The 7972-nt window shown below is 37.4% G+C and overlaps 1 long non-coding RNA gene across 1 annotated transcript; it reads right to left on the bottom strand.

The window, feature by feature from the left end:
- Positions 1-6862: 6862 nt before the first annotated feature.
- On the bottom strand, positions 6863-7415 carry LOC125473113. The gene is made up of 3 exons (XR_007255022.1): positions 7191-7415; positions 7040-7100; positions 6863-6926 (listed from the first exon to the last, which is right to left on the bottom strand). It is a non-coding gene; the product is annotated as an uncharacterized LOC125473113 (long non-coding RNA).
- Between the last annotated feature and the right edge of the window lie 557 nt (positions 7416-7972).

Here is a 7972-nt window from a genome sequence, read left to right on the forward strand (position 1 = left end):
CACAGCCTCAAATTCATCTCTCTTTGAACTCTTTGAAGGTACGAACTCTAGTTTTGGATTTTATGGTTTTCTTTCTAAAGAATTCATTTTTCTTGTTGATGTGCTATTTCCCTTTAGTGCTGATGTTTGTTCTATAAAATAACTCATAGGTTTGATACATATTTATTTATTAATTCTAATGATGCTAATCATTTTAATTTATTAGTGTCAAGTTGGGAGGAAAGTTCAAGCAACATATGTTTTTTTATACTTTGATTGTGCAATACTCTTTTGCCATATTGGTGCTTGTATTTTTGGGCACTCTAGCAATATGTAACATACATAGTAGTTCGGTAAATACATAACAAAGCAACAATCATGTTATTTCTTGTCATCTTTGATATTACTCTTAAAAAATTTATTGGTTCATAGTTGTTGTTTTTTTTTTTTTTTTTTTTTTTCAAATTTGACATCATGCCTATTTTTGTCATTATACAAAGAGACAATTTTTATATTACTATTTACCAAACCCTTTTTATAATATTTTTCATACTCATAATAATTTTAAAAATACAATTTACCAAACTTTTATCTATTTTATTTCACAACTAATTATTTAAAAAAAACATCACAAACAATTTTTCAAAAAAGTGCATCAATCCCAAACGGGCATCAAGAGATGTTTTGGGGTGGAAAAGGTAGGAATTTTAATTTGGGGGCCTAGCAACAAGTGAAAGGGGGAGTGGCGAGTCCACACGTCAGCAACAGGGGTCGATGGATTCACTGGGGGCAAGTGCACAGCTAGCCCAATACCTACGGCTGAGATTTGCATGCAATTGTCATCCAATCGATGTCGTGCACTCCTAGATTTTGAACTAGTGTAGCACTTCTAACTATATCAGTTTTCAGGGGTTAGTTTTGAACTTTTGTTCAGTGCCTTCTTGTGAGTGCTAGTCAGCGACCATCCTTGATTCTGTTGAGTTCTGTAACGGCCCGTCCCCAAATATTATGGTTTTTATAATTTTAAAACACGAATTTACGAAAGTGCTCTTCAAGGAAAAAATGTTGACTTTTGTTGACCGCTTTGTCGTGTCACGTAAGATTCATTTCCTTGATGTATCCTTGTAGTACTCCTCGTTACGGACGCGTGGGCCCAAATGGAATTGAATTTGGAGCTAAAATGAAGATTTTACGGGATTTGGAACAATAGGAGCATTTTGGTAATTTTACAATTGGAGATATTTCTCCATCATGGACTATTAGGGCGGCAACATGTGGCGATTTTTTAATCCCTCCCATGATCTCTCTCTCCTTCTCTAGAACTCTCTCTATCTTTTTTCTCCTTGTCTCTCCCTAGGAAACACTCTATCCTTCTCTCCGCGCACACCATCACCCACCCTTCGCAACTCCAATGACCATTACACCCTCCACCACTTCTACCAACTCAGCCACCTCTAGCCCTCTGTCTCTCCCTGATCTTCCTCCTCTCTTCTTCGATGTCTGTGCACAATGCACAAGGAAGCAGAAATCACATCGCCGTCTCCAGCGAACTCCAAACCCTCAATGATCTCAACCAAGGTGAGCCTCGGGAATACTCTAAATTTTATACATTCATCTTTGTGGTTCGATTTTGAGCATGCTTGTGTGTTTTGGACTGGTTTTAGGATAGAAAATAGCTTGGGGAACTTCCTTAGTTTCCAGCGAGTTCGACGGCTTTAAAGCCTTCTTTCGGCCAACTCCAGCCACAGCTGAAGAAACCAAAGGTAGATTTCGATTCCTTGTTCCTTAGGCTTCATTTTGCTATATTACATGACTAGCTTTAGTTAGGTTTTGGTGACGAGTGGAGCTTGGACGCTCTGGCTTTCTTTTTCGTGGAGATCGGTCGACCCACGGTCTGAAACAACCCGTAGCGCAATCGGATCTAGCCCAACCCAATAGCTGGATCCAATCCAATAACCTGGCCCAAATCCTTGGGCCATGTAACCCAAGCCCATGGGCTATTAACCCTAACTCGGCCCAACCCATTAAACCTCAGCCATATTTGACATAGATCGAACCCGATCCGAACCCAAGCCCTGTCATGGCCGGGACGTGGAATACACGAGCCTTTGCTAGAGGTGATGTTCTTCGCCGCCGTCCAAGGAGGCCCCGGTGACTTTTTTGGAGAATTTTTCGACAACCTAACTCGACGCGTGTGGTGGCGCGTGGCATTCTAGGTCGCTGCCCTATGGTGGTGCGTGGGGGAACCTGAGGTCCCTTCTTAGCTTTTTCGATGTGCTGAATCCGAATCCGTTGTCTGTTTTCCCAAATTCTATCTTTTAGGTAAAGTTTTACTAAATGGTCTCAAATTGTGTTTAGGTGCGTTAGTAGGAAGCGACACCATCCTATCTAGTTCGAGCGACTTCTCAGCAATGGAATATTGTGAGTGGACTCCTTTTTAAATTGAATGTTTTATAAAATACTAGGCTTGCATGCATTTCATATTTCATGATTTGAGTATGTTTTATATTATGTTTTTATGGATTCCTGTATTTATGGTTTACGGAGAAGTTATGAGTTATTTATATTGCTTTTACGAAATATTTATGATTTATTGAATTTACGTTTTACTAAAGGTTATGACTTATTGGATTTTCGTGTATGAAATTCTATGGATTTATAAATATGGATTATCATGGATTTATGAGATGAGGCTTTGAGCTTTTGAGCTCCGGATTTGATATGAGTTTGAGGTATGTTTTTGGTGCTTATCTAGTGGGTTAGCATACAACATATCCACACAACATGGGTATGTAGACGTCAATGGCCATAGGACACATATGAGGATATTTATGCCATACCCCAGCTTCATTGGCTAAATCAGTGTCAGGCAGCTTTACTAACCACGGCTAGTGTCGGTGTGAGATGTTATATGTATATGTTTATTCTCTGGCGTAACCTGGAGTCGTACAACTTTACCTTCAGGTGATGGGGCCTACCATGTTTCTTCACTAGCGTAACCCAGTGTCGTACAGCTTCACCTTCGGATGATGGATATGTTATGCCTTCAGGCGACTATGATACCCCTAGTGAGTACAGTATTGATAAGATTCCCGGATTTGCCTTCGGGCAGCTATATTACCTTTACTAAGCACTGTTTTACACATACAAGTTTTACGAACGTTTTTCATTGCATGCTAAAGTTTTCAGAAAACCTATTATGTAGTATTATATGTGTTTTCAAAACATGGTGTTAGTATGTTAATAAAGAAAATCGTTTTATTATTATTATTATTATTATTATTATTATTATTATTATTATTATTATTATTATCATCATCATTATAAACTTTGGTCCACTCACCTTTTGGTTTTGCACCCCTTTCAGGATTTAGGTTCAGGGCACACGATCTCGACGTTAGGGTACTTTTGCGTAGGGTTCTTTGAGTCTTCTCAAGGTAGGACCTGTTCCTTTACTCGTACATTTTTATAATAATTCCTTCACATTATTCTTAATTAGTTGTATGCTCTGAACACAATTATGCATTAGTGTATTTCTTCCTATTTACATATTTTAGTTGTATGCATGTTTAAAGTGGTTTCGTCACCCTCGGGTGTCAACTAGCATATGCCTATCCTGGTATTTGGCGATATCGAGATCGGGGCGTGTCATTTTGGTATCAGAGCATGGTTTGCTCAGAGCATACTTAGGATCTTGTCCTACTCTAGTTGTGTGTCATCCATGATATTATGCGGATGTCACAGCTTCTGTCTATTGATGTCCTTTGGCACGGTTGTGCAACCTTCATGTTACTTGAATAATCACATCCTATTTGAAGCAATAGAAATTCATGTCAGGATTGTGCCTTAAGTTTGACATATTTGTCTGATGAATGACTTTCAACATCGAACCGATACTCTATGACATGTGTTCCTTAGGAATGGTGGGCAGAGTCTAATTTACATAGAAGTGATGTGAAATAGAGAAATCTTAATGGGATGAAGTCTAGTTTGGACCAGTAGAAGATCGGAAACAATGATGGTCCTCTGCGGCTTGCGTTCCTTAGGAATGGCGAGTAGAGGCACACTTGTTGGGAGATCGCTTAAAACATCCGAAGTTCGTGTTAGAGAAAATTAAAGAAGATATCTATAGGGTAGACCGAATCAGTTTCCTCAGACTTGTTGTTTCTGCTAAGGGAATTCGTGTGGACCCTCAGAAAATGTCTCTGTGATTGTTTTGTCAATAATGTCCTTGTCTACTCCAACCATGAGTTCAGTTTAATAAAAGTCAACAGCCAGCTTTATACCAAATTTCTCAAATGTCGACCTTGCTTAGATTTCGTACCTTTCTTGGGAGACGTGAGCATAGCAAAAGATATTCTTATCAAATCCAAGGTTAAGACAGTTGGAAATCAAAAATTCTCTCGAGTGTCGTGAATTCTGAAATACCATTGGTCGTGTCAGTTCAATCGACAGTTATCAACCATTCTTTAACCATAATCCTATTTCCATTTCTTTTGGCTAGGAAACAATCAGTTTTGTTATGATGTCGAATATGAACAAAGTTCCTAACAATTGAAGTGTTGCCTCACCTAATCATTTGTTCTTACACCTTCCGATGATGTCGATCAATTTCGAATATTACGATGATGTTTGACCAAACGTGTAGCTATGTGTTGATGCAGCATGATCGAGTAATGCTTATGCCTTTTGATGTTGGAATTGCATGAAGTAAACGTCTTATCTACTACCTCCAGTCAACGACTACTACCCTTACTTAAAAACCTGATGACACCCTTTTGTGGAGACCACCATGATGATTAGATGTTTGTTGACCATCTCATTAGGTGTACTATATCCATTAGTCCATGAGGACTATACTTTGAACCATTTGGGCAAATTCCTCATTCTCGAATCTACCAGACTCTCTGACATCTTGGTCTGGATCGACTATGTTTGTAATCTTAGTTTCACCTCCTAGTATCATAGTCAATCTTGGGTTACTCTATTATTATTCGTATCATTTCTTAGTGAATAGTACCATGATTGACTTTTTAGTGAATAGTACCATGATTGACTTTTTAGTGTAAAAATGTGATTTTTCGTTAAAGTGAATAGTACCATGAGTTTTTCGTTAAAACTCTCATAAATATTTGCGCAGAAGATGCAAACCGAGAAAAAGAAAATGGTAATCACATCAAGTGGTTCGGTATTAAAGGACGCGGATTGCGGCTTTCCAATAAACAAAAAATGTGAGAGATCCCAGGTTCGATGCTCCGAGCTAGTGAGTCTACTTGACTATGGCTACTAGCAGAGTGAAATTCCTCATAATCTCTTCGTGCCTGGAAATGGACCGTCGCTTGCCATCAATTGTCCTATTTTTTCTCAAAACAGAAAAAGGAAATTGTGAAAGGTCCAAATCAATTCTATCAATCTAGACAAGGTCGAACAGAGTTAGTGTCATTTTGCAATTGAAAAATCAATCTATTTAATAAGATCTCTTTAAATGAAAACTTGCATGTGTTGCATAGAAACAAAATAATGAAACCTGGGGTTGCTAGAACTCGGGCTATCTGTGTAAGTCTATTAGGATAATATTCTTCCTTGTTAGCGGTTCTGCTTTAACTTTGGGTTCCTTTGTAACAAAAAAAAAATGAAATAAAAAATAATGGAAACCGAATAAAAATGTGCTGGTTTAACAAAAAGATACATGGAAAATCAAGAGCAAATTTTGTGTTATTTATATTGTTTAATAGATATATGCAAGTAAATCAGTTTCTTCCCACAGTTCAAAGCAGATATAAAACCTCAACTGGCATAAGCAATCGACCGGAAAGAAACATATACTAGAAGACGACCATGGTGAAGTCGGATGGTGGGTACATAAGCAAACTCTACCGCGTAATGACTAGCTCAGATGAATTGTAAAATTCAAAAGAAACGGAGAAAATCTTAGCAATAGTGTATCAACTTTAATCCAATTGGAGCAATGGTCCCTCAACTAAAAATTTATGATCATTGGTCACTTAACCCATCAAAATGTGCAACTAATGTCCTTTTCATTAACTCTGTCATAATTTCATCAAAATAAGTTATGTTGGAAGGACCATTGCTACAATTGGGTTAAAGTTGAGGACTATTGCTCTAATTGGATTAAAAGTTGAAGGATCATTTCTTTAGTTGGGTTAAAGTTGAGGGACCATTACTACAATTTTTCTCATTTGGTTTTCCATATTTGCACCTCGATTCAGCCTCATGTGCGTGACACGTAACGCATTTTAACAGAAGTTCTAACCAAGTTGAAGAAAATGATCATAATTACATATATTGAAGAGTTAAGGGACCATTGATTAGAATTTTTAGTTGTAGGACTATTACTCCAACTAGGTTAAAGTTGAGAGTAAGGGTGGGCAATGGGTCAGTCGGTTCAGGTTGGGCCCAAACCAATTGGCCGACCCAATAGGCTCGGGTAGTGATTATTAGAATCTATTTCCAGCTGCTCAAACATGTAATCCAATCCACCCAAGCCAGTGTTTTGTGGGTTGGGTTGGACGGGTTTTTCAATTTGTGCTTCATGCTATTTTTTTAATAACAATTTTATTATTCTTCGTAAACAAACATTAAAAAGACTCAACCTAGTAACCAGAACTCTTGAATCCAAATTTCCTCAACAAAAAATGAACTTGAAACTTGAAATCTCAAATACTTAAATATCATACTTAAAATCCACGTTCCAAACTTCAACCATAACAGAAATTCAACTTAACAATTCCATACTAATAAAATTCAAAAGTTAAGCATGAACTAACTTATCAAGCCCAAAATTATAATAAAATTCAAAACCTTAGATAGTAGTATTGTCCATGAGCTTTGAGCAGCAAATGTTGATGACCCTCCGCAACATGAGATGACATCTACTAATTTATTCCCAAAGTCAAGGTCCAAAGCATTCAAGAGGAGTTGCAAGCCTGCAATGGATTCAATACATTCATTAAATTAGTAAACCATTGCTGATAACACAAAAGCATTAGAAATTAAATAGAAGATTAGATTTGATTAGTTCATAGAAATTGCAAAGTACCTTAACTTAACCATGTATTAATCAACGATATCCATTTTAGATGTGGAAGCAACCGAGAGCTCTACAAAACATATACAAATGAAAAGAAAACAAGTCAGAAAGTATTTACTTGAAAAATGAAAACCAAATACAAGTACAAATAGTTTATTACCTGAAATGATCTGCTCATGGAGTTCCATCTCATCAATGGATGATGATTCAACTTCTGAAGAGATACAAGATGACTTTAACCAGTTTTGTGTGCAAATCAGTGCCTCTACCATCTTTGGAGTCAGGAACTCCTATAATCATCAAGAATACACTCTCCAGTGCTAAAGGCAAATTCAAATGCCACTGTGGAAACTGGTATTGCAACCACTTCCCTTGCAATCTTAGCTAAAATTGGATATTTTTCCCAGTAAACCTTCCACCATTTCAAGCAATTAATTGCTTATCAATTGGATTCTCAGGAGGTTCCAATAAGAACCTATCCACAGAAAAGCTTAAACCCTTCCTTCTCAACAAAGCTAAAGGGTAGCTCGTCAAGAACTATCATCTGGTTAACCTAACCCTACAAGCTTCCTTACTAAAGCCAACTGCTATAAGGCTCCCATTACCATCTTTCTCCCCAAAGCTAAGGATATTTTGTTTTTTGTCCTCAACCCTATGAGGATATGATAGGAGCATATTTATGCACCTTAGTTTAGCTTGTCTTGTGCATTTAAAGTGTTTTTCCTTAGTAAAGTAGTCTTTTAAGCTAGTTTTATGTATTTTCAGGATTTAAGGGCAAAGTATGCAAAAGGATGCATTTTGGAGCATTTTGGAGCAAAATTGGGCTTGGAATGGATAGCATATGCTTGGAGCAAAAGGAATGGACGAAATTGAAGACCTAAAGGAGGATTTGGAGTTACATCCTTTCCTAAACTAAGTAATAAAGCCTTAGGATATTTTCTG

The sequence above is a fragment of a genome, unplaced genomic scaffold (assembly GCF_019419815.1).
Source record: "Pyrus x bretschneideri cultivar Hongxiangsu unplaced genomic scaffold, Pyrus_bretschneideri_v1 Contig8, whole genome shotgun sequence".
Classification (NCBI taxonomy): domain Eukaryota; kingdom Viridiplantae; phylum Streptophyta; class Magnoliopsida; order Rosales; family Rosaceae; genus Pyrus; species Pyrus x bretschneideri.